Genomic DNA, 22,303 nt, shown 5'->3' with positions numbered 1-22,303 from the left:
AGCCTAGAGCAGTTTGAATTGCTATCACCTGACTGTACGTCAGCTTATGCCATGGGGACTGAACTGGTGCCTGCCCTGAATTTAATGTGTTGTATATAAAACATATATTACAATACAATAATGTATCGTGTATAAATACAGCCTATAAATAAATGGTAAAACATAAACATATTATCATGTGATGTTTAAGGTAAAATCATTTTGATATGAAGAGCAACATTTAAAAGAAATAAAGTGGTAGCTATAAGTTGATGCTGTTCATTCCTTTAATGAACTTTTTTTGAGTGCCTGTTCTGTGTAACACATTGGGCCAAGGCATTGAGCACAGCATTCAATAAAGCCCCCTGCAGGGATTGCATAATTCTCCAAGGGAGGAAGGCATTCAGCATGATCACACTGCAATGTGAGCTTATGGCGAGAACTGAACCTGGGCTGAGTGAGGGATGCCTCCTGGAGGAAATAACACTTTATTTTTTAATTCTTTTTTTTTTATTAGAATAGTAAAGTTGTACATAATGGTGGGATTTGTTGTTACATGTTCATACATGTGCACAAAATAATAATATAATTTGGAAGTTAGTCTTTGGAGCCAGGGCGACTCCCAACAATGTGTATTGGAACAAGGCTGAAATGAGGAAGCTATGCTTTCTCTCTGTTTACATCCATTTTTGATGAGCATGTTCTTTGTCGCTTGGCACGGGCCATGCTGCCTTCTCTCCAGGTGTGCTATCCAACTAGCTTGCTCCAACAACTAGCTTGTTGATCACTCCTTGCTTTTTTTTTTTTTTTTAATTTTTTATTGTTGGCTGTTCAAAACATTACATAGTTCTTGATATATCATATTTCACACTTTGATTCAAGTGGGTTATGAGCTCCCATTTTTACCCCATATACAGATTGCAGAATCACATCAGTTACACATCCATTGATTTACATATTGCCATACTCGTGTCTGTTGTGTTCTGCTGCCTTTCCTATCCTCTACTATCCCCCCTCCCCTCCCCTCCCCTCCCCTCCCCTCTTCTCAATCTGCCCCCTCTACTGACATTCATTTGTCCCCCTTGTATTATTTTTCCCTTTCCCCTCACTTCCTCTTGTATGTACTTTTGTATAACTCTGAGGGTCTCCTTCCATTTCCATGCAATTTCCCTTCTCTCTCCCTTTCCCTCCCACCTCTCATCCCTGTTAAATGTTAATCTTCTTCTCATGCTCTTCGACCCTACTCTGTTCTTAGTTACTCTCCTTATATCAAAGAAGACATTTGGCATTTGTTTTTTAGGGATTGGCTAGCTTCACTTAGCAAAATCTGCTCTAATGCCATCCATTTCCCTGTAAATTCTATGATTTTGTCATTTTTTAATGCAGAGTAATACTCCATTGTGTATAAATGCCACATTTTTTTTATCCATTCATCTATTGAAGGGCATCTAGGTTGGTTCCACAGTCTTGCTATTGTGAATTGTGCTGCTATGAACATCGATGTAGCAGTGTCCCTGTAGTATGCTCTTTTTAGGTCTTTAGGGAATAGACCGAGAAGGGGAATAGCTGGGTCAAATGGTGGCTCCATTCCCAGCTTTCCAAGAAATCTCCATACTGCTTTCCAAATTGGCTGCACCGATTTGCAGTCCCACCAGCAATGTACAAGTGTACCCTTTTCCCCACATCCTCGCCAGCACTTGTTGTTGTTTGACTTCATAATGGCTGCCAATCTAACTGGAGTGAGATCATATCTTAGGGTGGTTTTGATTTGCATTTCTCTGACAGCTAGAGATGGTGAGCATTTTTTCATGTACTTGTTGATTGATTGTATGTCCTCCTCTGAGAAGTGTCTGTTCAGGTCCTTGGCCCATTTGTTGATTGGGTTGTTTGTTCTCTTATTGTCTAATTTTTTGAGTTCTTTGTATACTCTGGATATTAGGGCTCTATCTGAAGTGTGAGGAGTAAAGATTTGTTCCCAGGATGTAGGCTCTCTATTTACCTCTCTTATTGTTTCTTTTGCTGAGAAAAAACTTTTTAGTTTGACTAAGTCCCATTTGTTGATTCTAGTTATTAACTTTTGTGCTATGGGTGTCCTATTGAGGAATTTGGAGCCCGACCCCACAGTATGTAGATCGTAGCCAACTTTTTCTTCTATCAGACGGCGTGTCTCTGATTTGATATCAAGCTCCTTGATCCATTTTGAATTAACTTTTGTGCATGGTGAGAGAAAGGGATTCAGTTTCATTTTGTTGCATATGGATTTCCAGTTTTCCCAGCACCATTTGTTGAAGATGCTATCCTTCCTCCATTGCATGCTTTTAGCCCCTTTATCAAATATAAGATAGTTGTAGTTTTGTGGATTGGTTTCTGTGTCCTCTATTCTGTACCATTGGTCCACCCGCCTGTTTTGGTACCAGTACCATGCTGTTTTTGTTACTATTGCTCTGTAGTATAGTTTGAAGTCTGGTATCGCTATACCGCCTGATTCACACTTCCTGCTTAGCGTTGTTTTTGCTATTCTGGGTCTTTTATTTTTCCATATGAATTTCATGATTGCTTTCTCTATTTCTACAAGAAATGCCATTGGAATTTTGATTGGCATTGCATTAAACCTATAGAGAACTTTTGGTAATATCGCCATTTTGATGATGTTAGTTCTGCCTATCCATGAACAGGGTATATTTTTCCATCTTCTAAGATCTTCTTCTGTTTCTCTCTTTAGGGTTCTGTAGTTTTCATTGTATAAGTCTTTCACCTCTTTTGTTAGGTTGATTCCCAAGTATTTTATTTTTTTTGAGGATATTGTGAATGGAGTGGTTGTCCTCATTTCCATTTCAGAGGATTTGTTGCTGATATACAGGAATGCCTTTGATTTATGCGTGTTGATTTTATATCCTGCCACTTTGCTGAATTCATTTATTAGCTCTAATAGTTTCTTTGTAGAGCCTTTTGGGTCTGCTAGGTATAGAATCATGTCATCTGCAAATAGTGATAATTTAAGTTCGTCTTTTCCTATTTTTATGCCTTTAATTTCTTTCGTCTGTCTAATTGCTCTGGCCAGTGTTTCGAGAACTATGTTGAACAGAAGTGGTGAGAGAGGGCATCCCTGTCTTGTTCCAGATTTTAGAGGGAATACCTTCAATTTTTCTCCATTCAGAATGATGCTAGCCTGAGGCTTAGCATAGATTGCTTTTACAATATTGAGGTATGTTCCTGTTATCCCTAGTTTTTCTAGAGTTTTGAACATAAAGGGATGCTGTACTTTGTCGAATGCTTTTTCTGCATCTATCGAGATGATCATATGGTTCTTATTTTTAAGTCTATTGATGTGGTGAATAACATTTATTGATTTCCGTATATTGAACCAGCCTTGCATCCCAGGCATGAATCCTACTTGATCATGGTGCATAATTGTTTTGATATGTTTTTGTATCCGATTCGCCAGAATTTTATTGAGGATTTTTGCATCTAGGTTCATTAGAGATATTGGTCTGTAGTTTTCTTTCTTTGAAGTGTCTTTGTCTGGTTTAGGTATCAGGGTGATGTTGGCCTCGTAGAATGAATTTGGAAGTTCTCCCTCTTTTTCTATTTCCTGAAGTAGCTTGAAAAGTATTGGTATTAGTTCCTCTTTAAAGGTTTTGTAAAACTCTGCTGTATACCCATCCAGTCCTGGGCTTTTCTTAGTTGGTAGTCTTTTGATGGTTTCTTCTATTTCCTCAATTGATATTGGTCTGTTTAGGTTGTCTATATCCTCCTGACTCAATCTGGGCAGATCATATGACTTAAGAAATTTATCGATGCCTTCACTATCTTCTAATTTATTGGAGTATAAGGATTCAAAATAATTTTTGATTATCTTCTGTATATCTGAGGTGTCTGTTGTGATATTGCCTTTTTCATCCCGTATGCTAGTAATTTGAGTTCTCTCTCTTCTTCTCTTCGCTAGCATGGCTAAGGGTCTGTCGATTTTGTTTATGTTTTCAAAGAACCAACTTTTATTTTTGTCAATTTTTTCAATTGTTTCTTTTGTTTCGATTTCATTAATTTCAGCTCTGATTTTAATTATTTCTTGCCTTCTACTTCTTTTGCTGTTGTTTTGCTCTTCTTTTTCTAGGATTTTGAGATGAAGTATGAGATCATTTATTTGTTGGTTTTTTCTTTTTTTAAAGAATGAACTCCATGCAATGAATTTTCCTCTTAGAACTGCTTTCAATGTGTCCCATAGATTCTGATATGTTGTGTCTGTGTTTTCATTAATCTCTAAGAATTTTTTAATTTCCTCCTTGATGTCTTCTATAACCCATTGATTATTCAGTAACCTATTGTTCATTCTCCAAGTGATGTATTCTTTTTCCTTCCTTCTTTTATCGTTGATTTTCAGTTCCATTCCATTATGATCAGATAAGATGCATGGTATTATCTCTACTCCTTTATATTGTCTAAGAGTTTCCCTGTGACATAATATATGATCTATTTTTGAGAAGGATCCATGTGCTGCTGAGAAAAAAGTGTAACTGCTTGATGTTGGGTGGTATATTCTATATATGTCAATTAAGTCTAGGTTATTAATTGTGTTATTGAGTTCTATAGTTTCCTTATTCAACTTTTGTTTGGAAGATCTGTCCAGTGGCGAGAGAGGTGTGTTGAAGTCTCCCATGATTATTGTATGGTGGTCTATTAGACTCTTGAACTTGAGAAGAGTTTGTTTGATGAACATAGCTGCACCATTGTTTGGGGCATATATATTTATGATTGTTATGTCTTGTTGGTGTATGGTTCCCTTAAGCAGTATGTAGTGTCCCTCTTTATCCCTTTTGATTAACTTTGGCTTGAAATCTATTTTATTTGATATGAGTATGGACACTCCTGCTTGTTTCCGAAGTCCATATGAGTGATATGATTTTTCCCAACCTTTCACCTTCAGCCTATGTATGTCTTTCCTATCAAATGCGTCTCCTGTAGGCAGCATATTGTTGGGTCTTGTTTTGTGATCCATTCTACTAGCCTGTGTCTCTTGATTGGTGAGTTTAAGCCATTAACATTTAGGGTTATTATTGAGATATGGGAGGAAATGGAAAATAACAATTAAAACCAACAGTGGGAGGTAGGACAGTAAAGGGGGGAAAAATAATCACTCCTTGCTTTTTGAATTGCTCGTAAATTTTGCCTTCATTTTTCTCCTCTTCTGGTGTTTCTTTTATCTCTCTGGCTGCTCTTTCTTTGTTTCCTTGAGTTCGTATTTCTTGGCGTACCCATTGAATGTCAGTCAGGGTGTCTGTCCTAAGCTTTCCTCACTTAAAACCCATACTGCTCATGACAATGACATCTATTCCCATCACTTCATTCATCATTCATAAATTCAACAAATAATTATTGAAGCCTGCACTGGCACTAGGCAGTCTGTTGTAGGCTTGAAACACAGACATGCATAAAACCGATAATTCCACCGGGTGCCTATTGCTGCAGTATTAGCAGTGTGTGCGCCAAGAGTACAGTGGGGATGGGCAGCTTTATAGCGGGTCTGGCGAGGCATTCTGGAGGAAATCTTCAGCTTGCTCCAGATTTGGGCTTTTGTCTCCTTAAATGTTTCACAGTCATTTTAAACTCAACGAATATATAACATTAGCAATAAAAATAAGCACCTACAGATCTATTTTTCATTCCCTAGTGTCTACTGCATCAGTCAGGATTGTCTAGGCTCTGCTGTATAATAATAACAATAGAAAATCCCCAAACACCAGTGGTTTAAAAAGAGCCAATGTTCATTTGTCACTTACGCTATAGGTCCTTTGCAAAGTGCATGAGTATGTGCTGCGTTAGGTCCCTCAGGGACCAAATGGGTGGACCAACCCCCATCCTGAACCTTTGCAGCTATTGTGCCAAAGCTCTGGAGAGTCTTGCATCAGAGATTAATGTCTCCATCTAGAAGTTATAAGTTTTGCTTATGACTTTGAATCCATTGCAAGGCCCCACCCAAGAGGCCAGAGTACAAACCCTGCATAGGTTCCACTAGAATGGGAGAAAATTGAAATATCTACTAATTAGTACTGCACTAATGATGCACACATTTATCACAGATGGGAGTGCCTTATTTAATCCATTCAAACCAGAAATCCTGAAAGGTCCTTTGACCCTTCCCCTCATGTCCCTATGGTTTTTGCTTCTGAAAGATCTCTCCCAAATGCTCTTTGTCCTCACTGCCTTTTCCTGGGGCAAGGCTTTCCTCTTTTCTCATTTAAACTATTACAATAGGCTTCTATCTTTCCTTTGGACTTGACTCCTTTCAATCCTCATCCTGCTGCCACAGGGATATTTCTAATAATGCTCCACCCCACTTAAGACACCTCAAAAGTGCTTTGGTACAAGATCAATTCCAAACCCTGAACAAGACCCATCTTTCATATCTAGCTTCCGCTATGTCTCCGGCTTTTTCTCTTAGGGTATTCCCTGTGGGATAGCCATGTTTAATTACTTGCTGATAGGATTTTCTATATCTTTTGCTTTTTGTTCTATCTAGAAAGTATTCCATTCCCTACTTTTTTTTTCTCCCTACTTCCCCCCACAAATATTTTGCTCAAACCTTGAAAATCTGCAATTATTTTACAAGATTCATAGCAAGGATACTCTCCTTTATAAAGCTTTCCCAAATTTCTCAAATGGAACGATGACTACTTCTCTACTTTTTCCCACCAGATTGTCATATGCACATCATTCTCAAAGCACCCACAGCGTGGCTTGTATTTTTTAATCTTGATGGCTAGCACCTTTTACTAAATTTGGCATTCTCTGCAGAGAGCAAGTGTGAATTCCTGGCACATAAGCAATGCAAAGTAAAAGTGGGACACATGGCTAAGGATACAAAGATAAGGAATTAATTTTAAAGCCACATTATAGGAAGATAAATTCTTTAAGCATATAGTAGTTGATGTTTTTTTAAAAACAATATACTTCGTTCCAGAGTAAGAAGTGCGTTTCAATGTATCTGTATGTGTTATGTCCCAACTCAATTCTTGGGCAAGTTAATTACCCTTCATAAACTTCAGATGCTTTCTTTCTAAAACTCTGTGAAGAGAGATTAATTATATTACCTGTTTCATAGGATAGTTGGAAGGTCAATTCAGTTGATGCCTGTAGAGAAGGTGCTTAGCAGCCTGTATAAGTTTCCTTGTTGCTGCTGTACCAAATTACCACAAACTTGGTAGTTTAAAAGACAGATTTATCATCTTATAGTTTTGAAGATTAAAGTCTAAAATGGGTTTCACTGGGTGAAAATGAATGTTATCTTTTGGAGGTTCTAGCGGACAATCCATTTCCTTGCTTGTTCTAGCTTCTAGAAGTTTCCTGCATTGCTTGCCTTGTGACTTTCCATCTTTAAAACATGTTCCATTAAATCTCATACTTTATGGTTCAGACACATAGTCCCTCATCTCCATCTTCTGCTTATAAAGACCCATGTGGTAACTTTGGGCTTAGATCAGTAATGCAGGATAATTTCCCCATCTTGATATCCTGAATTTAATTGCACCTACAGTATTCCTTTTGGCATGTAAAGTGTGAAAAATAACATATTCACAGGTCTTGGGAATTAGAACATGGACATTTCCAGGGGAGCATATTTCTGCCTACTGTAGTGCCCAATATTCATTGTAAGGGTTTGCTATAGTTAGCTATTATTAGAATTATAGACTTTAAATTGTTTTTGTTAAAGAGCTGAAACGCTCTTTAGCCATACAATCTTGATATAATTGGCCTTCTACTAATAACTTGGCATAAAAGAGACATGATTATCTTATTCTAAAAGTGGATTAAGTGATTCACTTTTGAAAATTAGCTATTTTATGATACAGGGATGCACTTACAATAAAAGGATATTACTATTTATTTAAGAGTACTTTAGCAGCCCTAAGGAAGACAATTTTACTAATACTACTATCATTATGTAGTAATGACTAACAGTTATTAAGAAATTACTATGTGCCAAGATCCATATCAAGTATTTATATAATGTCTTGAATACACATATATTTTATAGTTGTACATAGATACAGATATATAGATTTAGCTAGCCCCAGGTGGGAAGTACTTTTATCTTCTTTATTTCATGGCAGTTGAGAGTTTACCTAAAGTTTCAGAGCTGGTAAATGGTAGAGATGGAATTTAAATCCAGGTGATCAGGCAGCAGGACTTGTACTCTTAACCACAGTGCCATAAAAATAGGAATGTAGAAAAGGATGTGGTCCCATTAGAAGAATGAACACTGTATTCTGGGCTAATAGCTCTCACCATTTTCACATAGCTTATCATGGGTGCAGGTTGATAGTGTTTAGTCTTATTGAATTTTAGTTTTTGTGTTTAAAAAAATCATAAGCCAGGTGTGGTAGCGCACGCCTGTAATTCTAGTGATTTAGGAGGTTGAGAGAGGAGGATCTGGAGTTCAAAGCCAACCTCACAATGTATAAAGGTCCTAAGCAACTCAGCAAGACCCTGTCTCTAAATAAAATACAAAATAGGGCTGGGGATGTGGCTCAGTGATCAAGTGCCCCTGAGTTCAATTCCTGGTACAAAAAAAAAAAAAAAAAAAGCATAATAGATGATGTCAGCAGTTGGTCAGTGTCCAGAGATGCTTAAAAACAAATTTTTCCTAGCTCTAGATAGGGTAGAGGGGTGGGAGGGGAAGGGAGGAGGCATGGGGTTAGAAATAATGGTGGGATGTGATGGACATCATTATCCAAAGTGAAGACACGAATTGGTGTGAATATACTTTGTATACAACCAGAGATATGAAAAATTGTGCTCTATATGTGTAATAAGAATTATATTGCATTCTGCTGTCATATATAAATAAAAAATTAATTAAAAAATAAATAAAAATTTTAAAAAAGAAGTGAATAAAACACACACACAAAAGAAATGACCTCAACTTTTTTTTTAAAGAGCCGTGTGCAGTTGTAAACTATCTGCTCCTCAGCTGCAGCACTATGGCTTGTACACTGACTGTCCAACCATTAACTCCCCAATCTTCAGTAGAAGGCTCACATTCAACAGCGGAGTTGAAAAGGGAATATACTCCATTTTGGGTTACATAAAAAGAAAGGCAGGAATGGCCATAGGTGGAAAGATTTGAGGGAAGTGGAGAGTTTGGTGAGAAATAATAAATAGAAACTATAGATGACCAGACCCAAAGCTCAATCCCCACCCAAACCCAAGAAATATTATTGGGAGCTGGGAACCTCTATATGTAAAAGGGTGTTTCAGTCTGTTACTTATGTTAAAAAGGCAATTTTAAGAACCTGGGCAGCTTATAAGAATCTAGGTCACTGATATGAATATACCTGACATGAAATGCAAAAGAAATGAATGTCATTTTTTTCCCCAGAAAACAAATATCCCCCCCAAAATTTCTCAGGGAACTCATGCTTTTATTTATTTTTTTTGAGTTCAGGCTGTTGAAAACATGTCCCTCCCAAAATATACTTTAAGAACATTAGTTATGGCAACTGTCATATATTATCCTTTCATCAATCCTGCCAAATAGCTTTGATACATAAAATTTATGAGCAAGGAAACTGCCTTTTCTTTTTTAAAAAAAGGTGTTATGCAAGCCAATGTTTTCTAAAAAAGTCAGTGTTTGAAAGGATTTCTTAAGGTAAACAAATGTTATTAACACTTTCATCACTGTGGCTGGGCTAAAAAGATGAGGGCAAGATTACTAAGAAGGCCAGTTATTATAAGAACAGCTGTTGAACTCATCTTAAGAGAGTTACTCAGGGGTATAAATGTGAGGAATTGGCATTTGTTAAAAGTAGGAGACAGGGAGAGGAAGATGGCAGCGAGGGGAGTGCATTGCCCCCGTGTGCTGCTTCACTGTGTGGTAGTATGACAAGTCAGGACGGCTAAAGGCTATCTTGTTAGGAATTTCCAGCAATAGTGGGGTGCTCCGGAACCTGGAGGAAGGATTTCCATCGCACGAGGATCGGCTACGGGGACTCAAACGCGAGAGGTTTGTCGCACGGAGGGTAACACTGCTTATTCAGCAAATCGCCCCGCTGCTAGAGTCTGCAGCGCGTGCTGGGAAACGAGGAGATAGCGACACAGGGATACAGCGCTGCAGTTTCTGCCAGCCGTGCAAGCACCGTACTCAGGGCTGAATTCTGGGTTCGAGACGGGGGAAGGAAGCGGTCCATCTCGGTTCTCCACACCGGTCAGACCACAGAGGAGGCCAGCAGCCACCATGTTGGAAAGCTGACGTCACCATCCCTGTTTTCGACTGACCGCAGCTCATTCAGCCATAGAACAGGTAATTTCAGGCTGCCATTCGCCTGCGGCTTGCAGACAGATTGCTAGGGTTCAGTGCCTGGGTGCTTCTTAGAACCTGATCTTATCGGAGCAAACACCGAGCGCGGGGCGGCCGAGTTCCGGCTCCCGGAACCGCCCTGGCCCAGGGCTGGGGAGCCTGCGGAGGCTGCTTCTTGGACCCTGCTCCTATCAGAGCATACACCAAGCTCTAAGCGGCCGAGTTCCGGCTCCCGGAACTGAGCCCGCGGGGACTGCTTCTTGGAGCCTACTCTTATCGGAGCATACACCGAGCACGGAGCGGCCGAGTTCCGGCTCCCGGAACTGCCCTGGCCCAGGGCTAGGAGCCCGCGGAAACTGCTTCTCGGTCCGGGTCCTGCTGAGGGCCGGTCAGGACTCACCCGTTGCTTTGGTTGCCCGGCAAGGGGAACGAAATGCTGCCATTCGCATAGGATACCAACATGGCAGAGATCTGATGTCATCAGAAAGCGGCGGAGGAGAGAACTTCATCAATACCAGCGGCGACAGAAACAGTTGGTCTCCTGGTAGGGGGGGGTGAGGCACAGACACCCGAGTCTCCTCGATTTGTCGTTGAGCCAGAGGGGAGGAGCCGGGCCGCCGCCAGCGCCCAGAGCAGGCCCAGAGGCTCGCCAGCGTGGTGACCGCGTGACCCCAATTGGAGAGGGGGCGGAGCGGAGCCGCCACCCGCACCCGCAAGGTGGGCAGACCCGCGGCCCAGTGGTACATGGGCGTGGTAGGAGGGGCAGGGCAGAGCCGCCGCCCGCGTTTGCAAGGTAAACAGACCTGTGACAGACTGGCGGGTCAGGCCCAGTGGCCTGCCAACGTGGTACACACGTTACCCCAACTGGAGTAGGGGCAGAGCAGATCCTTCTCCCATGCCCGGATCAAGCCCTGCTGGTGTGGTGGCCACGTGACCCCAATTGGAGTGGGGGCGGAGCGGAACCGCCACCCATGCCCCCAGGGTGAGCAGACCTGCGACCAACCTGCAGATCAGGCCCAGGGTTCCGCAGGCGTGGTAGGAGGGGCAGGGCAGATCCGTCGCCCGCGCCTGCAAGGTAGGCAGACCTGCGACAGACCGGCGGATCAGGCCCAGGAGCCTGCCGGCGTGGTACACACACCATCCTAATTGGAGTAGGGGCAGAGCAGAGTCGCCGCCCGTGCCAGGAACAGGCCCAGCAACCTGCAGGCGGGGTAGTCACGACACCCCAATTGGAGTTGGGGCAGAGCAGAGCCACCACCCATGCCCGAAAGGTGGGCACATCTGTGACCGACCAGCGGGACAGGCCCAGTGGCCTGCCGGTACGACAGACACGTCACCCCATTTGGAGTAGGGGCAGAGTAGAGCCGCCGCCCGGGCCTGCAGGGTAGACAAACCTGCAACCGACCGGCGGATCAGGCCTGGTGGCCTGCTGGCGTGGTACACTCATCACCCCAATTGGAGTAGGGGCAGAACAGAGCCGACGCCAGCGCCCAGAACAGGCCCAGTGACCTACCGGCGTGGTAGCCACGACACCCCAATTGGAATAAGGAGAGAGCAGAGCCGCCGCCAGTGCCTGCAGGAAAGATATGCAAGCAGTATGAAAAGACAAGGAAAGAAAGGACCACAAGCAATGCAGGTCAACTCAACTTTAGAAGAGGTAACAGCTGCAGCAGATGGAATGTCAGATAAAGAATTCAGGATATACATGCTTCAGATGATCTGGAGTATCAAGGAAGACATTAAACAGCAAAATCAGACAATGAAAGATCACTTCGACAATGAATTACGCAAACAAATCCAGGAAGCAAAGGATCAACTATACAGGGAGATAGAGGTTATAAAAAACAAACAAACAGAAATCCTAGAAATGCAGGAAGCAATAAACCAACTTAAAAACTCAATGGAGAATACTACCAGCAGAGTAGAACACTTAGAAGATAGAACATCAGACAATGAAGACAAAGTATTTCAACTGGAAAAGAACATAGACAGCTCAGCAAGACTGTTAAGAAACCATGAGCAGAACATCCAAGAAATATGGGATAACATTAAGAGACCAAACTTAAGAGTCATTGGGATACAGGAAGGTACAGAGCTCCAAACCAAAGGAATGAGCAGTCTATTCAATGAAATAATACGAGAAAACTTCCCAGACTTGAAGAATGAGACAGAATCCCAAATCCTAGAAGCCTATAGGACGCCGAATGTGCAAAATCATAAGAGATCCACACCTAGACACATTATAATGAAGATGCCCAACATACAGAATAAGGAGAGAATTTTAAAAGCTACAAGAGAAAGGAAGCAGATTACATTTAGGGGTAAGCCAATCAGGATAACAGCTGATCTTTCAACACAGACTCTGAAAGCTAGAAGATCCTGGAATAACATATTTCAAACACTGAAAGAAAATGGCTTCCAACCAAGAATTGTGTATCCAGCAAAATTAAGCTTCAGGATGGAAGATGAAATTAAAACCTTCCACGATGAACAAAAGTTTAAAGAATTCGCAGCTAGAAAACCATCTCTTCAAAACATCCTCGGCAAAACATTACAGGAAGAGGAAATGGAAAATAACAATGAAAACCAACAGTGGGAGGTAGGACAGTAAAGGGGGGGAAAATAATCAAAGTGGAAAACAAACCATGTTTAGTAACAGAAATAAACAAATATGGCTGGAAGAACAACCCATATCTCAATAATAACCCTAAATGTTAATGGCTTAAACTCACCAATTAAGAGACACAGGCTAGTAGAATGGATCACAAAACAAGACCCAACACTATGCTGCCTACAGGAGACGCATTTGATAGGAAAAGACATACATAGGCTGAAGGTGAAAGGTTGGGAAAAATCATATCACTCATATGGACTTCGGAAACAAGCAGGAGTGTCCATACTCATATCAAATAAAATAGATTTCAAGTCAAAGTTAATCAAAAGGGATAAAGAGGGACACTACATACTGCTTAAGGGAACCATACACCAACAAGACATAACAATCATAAATATTTATGCCCCAAACAATGGTGCAGCTATGTTCGTCAAACAAACTCTTCTCAAGTTCAAGAGTCTAATAGACCACCATACCATAATCATGGGAGACTTCAACACACCTCTCTCGCCACTGGACAGATCTTCCAAACAAAAGTTGAATAAGGAAACTATAGAATTCAATAACACAATTAATAACCTAGACTTAATTGACATATATAGAGTATACCACCCAACATCAAGCAGTTACACTTTTTTCTCAGCAGCACATGGATCCTTCTCAAAAATAGATCATATATTATGTCACAGGGCAACTCTTAGACAATATAAAGGAGTAGAGATAATACCATGCATCTTATCTGATCATAATGGAATGGAACTGAAAATCAACGATAAAAGAAGGAAGGAAAAAGCATACATCACTTGGAGAATGAACAATAGGTTACTGAATGATCAATGGGTTATAGAAGACATCAAGGAGGAAATTAAAAAATTCTTAGAGATAAATGAAAACACAGACACAACATATCGGAATCTATGGGACACATTGAAAGCAGTTCTAAGAGGAAAATTCATCGCTTGGAGTTCATTCCTTAAAAAAAGAAAAAACCAACAAATAAATGATCTCATACTTCATCTCAAAATCCTAGAAAAAGAAGAGCAAAACAACAGCAAAAGAAGTAGAAGGCAAGAAATAATTAAAATCAGAGCTGAAATTAATGAAATCGAAACAAAAGAAACAATTGAAAAAATTGACAAAACTAAAAGTTGGTTCTTTGAAAAAATAAACAAAATCGACAGACCCTTAGCGATGCTAGCGAAGAGAAGAAGAGAGAGAACTCAAATTACTAGCATACGGGATGAAAAATGCAATATCACAACAGACACTTCAGAAATACAGAAGATAATCAAAAACTATTTTGAATCCTTATACTCCAATAAATTAGAAGATAGTGAAGGCATCGATAAATTTCTTAAGTCATATGATCTGCCCAGATTGAGTCAGGAGGATATAGACAACCTAAACAGACCAATATCAATTGAGGAAATAGAAGAAACCATCAAAAGACTACCAACTAAGAAAAGCCCAGGAACGGATGGGTATACAGCAGAATTTTACAAAACCTTTAAAGAGGAACTAATACCAATACTTTTCAAGCTACTTCAGGAAATAGAAAAAGAGGGAGAACTTCCAAATTCATTCTACGAGGCCAACATCACCCTGATACCTAAACCAGACAAAGACACTTCAAAGAAAGAAAACTACAGACCAATATCTCTAATGAACCTAGATGCAAAAATCCTCAATAAAATTCTGGTGAATCGGATACAAAAACATATCAAAAAAATTGTGCACCATGATCAAGTAGGATTCATGCCTGGGATGCAAGGCTGGTTCAATATACGGAAATCAATAAATGTTATTCACCACATCAATAGACTTAAAAATAAGAACCATATGATCATCTTAATAGATGCGGAAAAAGCATTCGACAAAGTACAGCATCCCTTTATGTTCAAAACTCTAGAAAAACTAGGGATAACAGGAACATACCTCAATATTGTAAAAGCAATCTATGCTAAGCCTCAGGCTAGCATCATTCTGAATGGAGAAAAACTGAAGGCATTCCCTCTAAAATCTGGAACAAGACAGGGATGCCCTCTCTCTCCACTTCTGTTCAACATAGTTCTCGAAACACTGGCCAGAGCAATTAGACAGACGAAAGAAATTAAAGGCATAAAAATAGGAAAAGAAGAACTTAAATTATCACTATTTGCAGATGATATGATTCTATACCTAGCAGACCCAAAAGGGTCTACAAAGAAACTATTAGAGCTAATAAATGAATTCAGCAAAGTGGCAGGATATAAAATCAACACGCATAAATCAAAGGCATTCCTGTATATCAGCGACAAATCCTCTGAAATGGAAATGAGGACAACCACTCCATTCACAATATCTTCAAAAAAAATAAAACACTTGGGAATCAACCTAACAAAAGAGGTGAAAGACTTATACAATGAAAACTACAGAACCCTAAAGAGAGAAATAGAAGAAGATCTTAGAAGATGGAAAAATATACCTTGTTCATGGATAGGCAGAACTAACATCATCAAAATGGCGATATTACCAAAAGTTCTCTATAGGTTTAATGCAATGCCAATCAAAATCCCAACGGCATTTCTTGTAGAAATAGAGAAAGCAATCATGAAATTCATATGGAAAAATAAAAGACCCAGAATAGCAAAAACAATGCTAAGCAGGAAGTGTGAATCAGGCGGTATAGCGATACCAGACTTCAAACTATACTACAGAGCAATAGTAACAAAAACAGCATGGTACTGGTACCAAAACAGGCGGGTGGACCAATGGTACAGAATAGAGGACACAGAAACCAATCCACAAAACTACAACTATCTTATATTTGATAAAGGGGCTAAAAGCATGCAATGGAGGAAGGATAGCATCTTCAACAAATGGTGCTGGGAAAACTGGAAATCCATATGCAACAAAATGAAACTGAATCCCTTTCTCTTGCCATGCACAAAAGTGAATTCAAAATGGATCAAGGAGCTTGATATCAAATCAGAGACACGCCGTCTGATAGAAGAAAAAGTTGGCTACGATCTACATTCGGTGGGTTTGGGCTCCAAATTCCTCAATAGGACACCCATAGCACAAAAGTTAATAACTAGAATCAACAAATGGGACTTAGTCAAACTAAAAAGTTTTTTCTCAGCAAAAGAAACAATAAGAGAGGTAAATAGGGAGCCTACACCCTGGGAACAAATCTTTACTCCTCACACTTCAGATAGAGCCCTAATATCCAGAGTATACAAAGAACTCAAAAAATTAGACAATAAGAGAACAAACAACCCAATCAACAAATGGGCCAAGGACCTGAACAGACACTTCTCAGAGGAGGACATACAATCAATCAACAAGTACATGAAAAAATGCTCACCATCTCTAGCTGTCAGAGAAATGCAAATCAAAACCACCCTAAGATACCATCTCACTCCAGTAAGATTGGCAGCCATTATGAAGTCAAACAACAACAAGTGCTGGCGAGGATGTGGGGAAAAGGGTACACTTGTACATTGCTGGTGGGACTGCAGATTGGTGCAGCCAATTTGGAAAGCAGTATGGAGATTTCTTGGAAAGCTGGGAATGGAGCCACCATTTGACCCAGCTATTCCCCTTCTTGGTCTATTCCCTAAAGACCTAAAAAGAGCATGCTACAGGGACACTGCTACATCGATGTTCATAGCAGCACAATTCACAATAGCAAGACTGTGGAACCAACCTAGATGCCCTTCAATAGATGAATGGATAAAAAAAGTGTGGCATTTATACACAATGGAGTATTACTCTGCATTAAAAAATGACAAAATCATAGAATTTGCAGGGAAATGGATGGCATTAGAGCAGATTATGCTAAGTGAAGCTAGCCAATCCCTAAAAAACAAATGCCAAATGTCTTCTTTGATATAAGGAGAGTAACTAAGATCAGAGTATGGACGAAGAGCATGAGAAGAAGATTAACATTTAACAGGGATGAGAGGTGGGAGGGAAAGGGAGAGAGAAGGGAAATTGCATGGAAATGGAAGGAGACCCTCAGGGTTATACAGTGGAGAGGGTAGAGAGAGAGGAGGGGAGGGGAGGGGAGAGGTGGTGAGGGGGGAGTGTGGAGGATGGGAAAGGCAGCGGAGCACAACAGACACTAGTATGGCAATATGTAAATCATTGGATGTGTAACTGATGTGATTCTGCAATCTGTGTACGGGGTGAAGGTGGGAGTTCATAACCCACTTGAATCAAAGTGTGGAATATGATATGTCAAGAAATTTGTAATGTTTTGAACAACCAACAATAAAAAATTAAAAAAAAAAGATATAAGGAAGATCAGTGGAATACAAGAAGGGAATGAAAGGGAGGAAGGAAGGAGAAGGAAGACAAGTGGAATGAATTTAACAAAATCATATTATATTCACATATAAAGGTACCAAAGTGAATTCCACCTTTATGCATATGTAGAAGAAAGGAAGTTTAGTAGAGTAAAGGAGGGAGAATAGGGGAAGGGAGGAGGGGAGTAAAAGTAGAGGGAATGGGGCTAGAAATCGAATTCCTTGCATTTATGATTTTGTCAGAATTAACCCAATTACTATGTATGATTGTGATGTGCAAATAAAAATATATTTAAAATAAAAAAAAATAAAGAATAAATTATACCGATACTTTACAACTTCTTTCAGAGGACAAAAGCAGGAGGAATCCTTCCTAACTAATTCTATGAAGTCAGCGTTACCCTCATATCAAAACGAAAACAGAAGAAAACCATAGCGTATAACTCTCAGAATCCAACAATGTATAAGAAGAATTATACACCATAACCACGTGGGATTTATCCAAGGAAAACAAGGCTGGTTCAGCATTCAAAAATCAACAAACTAAAAGAGAAATATTGCATGATCACATGGATGGAGAAAAGGCATTCAGCAAAATAAAACATTCATGACAAAACTCTCAGAAAACTAGGAATAGAGAACTTTCTCACATTCATGAAGAATGTCTACAACACTCTTACAGCTAACTTCACACTTGATGAGGAACCAGAAGCTTTTCCACTAAGATCAGAAAAAGAAAAGGATGTCATCTCTTACCAGTGTTTTAGCATTGCAGTGAAAGTTGTAACTAATGCAATAAGACAACCAAATGAAATAAAAGGTATACAAACTGGGAAAAACAAATGGTGGCAGATGACATGAGCATGTATGTAGAAAATCTAAAAGAATCAACAAAAAAATGCTGGTACAAATAAGCAGTTATAGCAAGTTTGCACAATATAAACTTAAAATGCAAAAAAAAAAAAAAAAAAAAAAAGAATAAATGCATGAATTCCCATAACAAGGCAGAGCTCTCAATTTCAGCAAAGATTCCTTACCCTATATGTACAAGGAAAATAAAGAGACATCAGATTTCCAGTGGTTATTCCAGACTTCAAAAATAAAGTGGTCAGTACTGACCACGATGGACTGAAGATTAGTCTTCTTCCCATACATGAAGCTGGAACTGGTGAAAGTGGAGTAGGACCCAATGAGGCTGATATTGAATGGTGCATGGAGCAAGTCAATAGGATCTGGAATTAAGATTTAAACACCATAAACAACTGTATACTTCTTGTATGTCTGAATTGTCATCTAGGATATTCTTCATATTTTGAGAAAGATTTGGTGGGTACCTGTTTCATTTTATGTTTGTTTTTAGTAACAAATGGATAGACCAAGTATGTATGTTTCAGTATGTTGGTTTTTAAGCAATTATGGTGAGCTTTCCATGACAGTGTACTATTTTTCCAAGTTATACAGAATTTCCTGGATGAACATCCAATTTTTATTTAGACATTTCCTTACTGATTAATTACACTTAGATTGTTCTAATTTTTGCTTTTGTAAACATTGTGTTGTATCCTACTTGTATTTCTGCCTGTAGAAATGATTTCTAGACATGAAATTGCTATCTCAAAATTACTTGATTATTTTATATTTTATTAGTGTTGAGGATCTCCTAACAGTATGTGTATTCTCTTTGTATAGATATATAATTTTCTAAACTATTATTAATATTCATTATTATCAGGATTTTAATTTTTTGAAAATTTGATATTCAAAAAACATGTACCTTACTATTGTTTCATTAGCTTTTATCTGCCACTATTGACATTGAGGATCTTTCTGTAATTTCAGTCTTTAGTGTCTTTCTGTAGTGAATTAATCCTTTCTACTGTTTCTCTTTTTTACATGTTTGTTGCTCTGTAGGTAGTCAATATTTCAGTATAAGAAATTGTAACATTTTATCACATATACATAGAATATATTTTTCTAACTTATAGACATATATAATATTTTTATCTATTTTATTATTTCAAATTTACATGCAGATAGCCTCACCAAAAAAAATTATGGATACTTTTCATACATTGGAGGTGAATTTTTAAACATCTTTTCCATAGATTTTGTTTATAAGATCTTTCATGGTGTAGACACTTTGATATTTTTGTTTGTTTGTTTTATCTCTTGATATTTTTTTTTCTGCTTTCTGAGTTTCACATTATACTCATGGCTCTCATCATATCCGCCTGCACTCCACCCTCCTTTTTCTTTGCTATTTTTTATAATTGTTTTTATTTTGAACTTTATCTTAAATGTGGTGTGATATAATGTTCTACTTTATATACAAAGCTAACATCTCAATACTATTTTTGTATCTTTCTTTCTCTCCACTGATCTCCAGTCCCACCTTCCTCGCATACTGATTTCAACTGCATTAATGCATGTATTTTAAAGTCTTTTTTGCCTATACCTGGTCACATATTTGCTTACCACTACTTAAAATATATTTTGATATCTGATGAAGCAAATAATGAAAAGGGTTTTCTTATTATTGTATAGCACATTTCCTGGGCTCTTTTTCAAGGAAGACTGAATATCAAATCATTAGTCAGAATTTATACACAATTACTTAGAAGAATTAAAATCTATACATGACTATATCTGTCTTCCCAGAACTTCAAGTGACTATCCATTTAATCAAGTGTTTTTTATCCATCAGCAAAGGCTTAAAATGTAATTTGTATGTTTAAGTATGTTTTCATTTGTTAAAATAAAATTATAGTTATTTTATTATATTTTCTCATTTGTTAGAAACTAGATTATAGGTAATCTGTTGATTTTTGTGTATAACTTTCCAAGCTTTTCTTATATTTTTTTCTATAATAATAATAACAAATGTCTTTCTTTCTAATACTTATGTTTCTTTTTTTTTGTCTTATTGTATTAGTTAAGACCTATAGAATAATGTTGAGTAAAGGTAATAAAAGCAGACATTTCTTACTTAACCAAATTTTAATATTTATTAGTATTACATAATTAATTTTTCTAGTTGCATTTGCTTTGTTATAGATACTTTTCATAAAGCTAGGGAAATTTTCATTGATTTTCAGCTTACCAAAAACAATAATGTTTATCAATGAGAAATATTAGTGAAAATATTCTCAGGAGCTTTTGAGTTGATTATATTTATTTTTTTCTCTTTAGTTAATGAACAAGTTACATTGGTGAAGTTTTTAATGTAGGAAGGTAGTTATATTCTTATAATAAATCCTGTTATGTTCTATAAGTATTACATTTTCAATATAACATTGTATCTAATCTTCTAATATTCAGTTTAGAAGTATTGTATCTCTTTAACAAATTAATGGATGAGTATTTGATTTTATTTGTGTGTGTGTGTGTGTGTGTAATTTTACTTACTATTTTTTCTGGTTTTAATATCAGCATCATGCCACTTTTGAAGGAATAAATTTTGATCACCTTTTTAAAAAAAAAAAAAAAAAGTAGGAGACAGACTTGGATGCCTACTCATGTTTAGCATAAGTCATTTTGATGGGCTTTAAATATTCTTGAGAGCCACATTAGCAGAAATATCACGTTATTTGAGAAATATTTTTATGCTAAAATAAGCAAGGAAGAGAGAAATTGAAAAATGGAAGAAAATAGAATCATATGGAATTGATTAGTAAATTTTTCTGAATGAATGAAATTTATTTTGTTTAGTAACGAAGCCTATCACACCTATTAATTTTTATCTAAGATAAGTTCTAAGAAATTTGAAAATCAAAAACAATTAAGAGATTTCTTCATTTCACCTTCTCCATTTGCTTTTTACTCACAATCATGGAGTTTAAAGAGTGTCACCTGCATCTGATGGTCAGGACTCAGCTTTTGTGCCCAGCGTTTTATTTAGAATCCTTTGGCAGATGAAACTGTTGACCATAGTTAGCTAGAAAACAGCTGCTTTTCTATTTTGATTTGGAGTTTAATGTTTTCCAAGGGTCAAGCACATGTAGAGAAATTTTTTCCATAGACAGATATTAAATATTTTATTTATATTTCTTTTGCTTTTAATGGTCCATGGGACTACTTAGAAAAGTGAGAGCCAATTAAAGCATTGACTGTGAATGTTTTTAGGGGGAAAAATTCTCCCTTGGGTGTATATGAATGGGTCAATATCACATTCATTTATTTTCGTTGACATTCCCAGCTACAGTGCTATATTATGGAAATACAATCTGCTGTCTATTTTGACTGAGTTAAAAATATGTAAGTTATATTTTGTGTATATATATTCTGCAAAAATACATTCTATTGTCAGGCATAACTAAAAATAAAAAATAAATATATTAAAAATGCATGAGCTCTTTCATAGTTTTGAAACGTTTCTGCCTAAAGACAAAGCTAGGTGATTCTCAATAATCTTAGTTGTGGGTCTTTATTTTGTTGCCTCATAGGTGGATACCTTGAGAAAGTGACCAGTTAGTAATCCTTGTTTAATGAGTATTTTTTATTTCATATAATTATATTTTATAGCTTCAGGTCAAAGATGAGAATAATTTACTTTCTCCTTTAACTTTGTGTTGTAATGAGAGGTTTCTTGTTTGTTTGTCTCTCTGACATAAGTCTTGGTAAATATCTGAGCCCTATTCGTTTCACGTTTCTTTTAAGGCTTGCTCCCTAAAATTTAGTGCCAACTATGAGAAAATATAAGGCTGAAAACCAGCAGGTTTGTTGTGTCCTTTAGTGGCAGGTGCAGTATGGACATAGATGAGTATGTGTCATGGGTCACAGTAGCATATAGTCATGGGTGGACCTGAGAAGCTGAGAAAGCAGGAAGGAAGCACTGTGAGAGTTACTATGGTTCATCTGTGGTGCATCCCAGATGAGGGAGAATTGTCCTAAATTCTTTGGGCATCAGCTAGCCTAGACTCTATCTCTAAACCTGAGTTCTCAATAAAACCACAGTTTCCATATGGGTAGTGTCACTTGAGGTGCAATAGAACCTCTACTCATGGTCCTCATGAAGGCAGGAGGAAGCTACAGTGACCGTCTTGCTTTTTGTGTTTGCCTGGGTAGAAGGATACATGGGGAGGTAGCTCTAGCATTTTTGTTTTTTAATTATGTTTTTATTAGTGCATT

The 22,303-nt window shown here is 38.1% G+C and overlaps 1 protein-coding gene across 1 annotated transcript in view; it reads left to right on the top strand.

Moving 5' to 3' along the window:
* Corin (corin, serine peptidase) overlaps positions 1–22,303 on the top strand; it is a 280,126-nt gene that overhangs the window by 46,645 nt on the left and 211,178 nt on the right. The window lies entirely within an intron of this gene.

Source organism: Marmota flaviventris, chromosome 7 (genome assembly GCF_047511675.1).
Source record: "Marmota flaviventris isolate mMarFla1 chromosome 7, mMarFla1.hap1, whole genome shotgun sequence".
In the NCBI taxonomy this organism is placed as follows: domain Eukaryota; kingdom Metazoa; phylum Chordata; class Mammalia; order Rodentia; family Sciuridae; genus Marmota; species Marmota flaviventris.
This window is presented reverse-complemented; position numbering and strand designations above follow the sequence as displayed.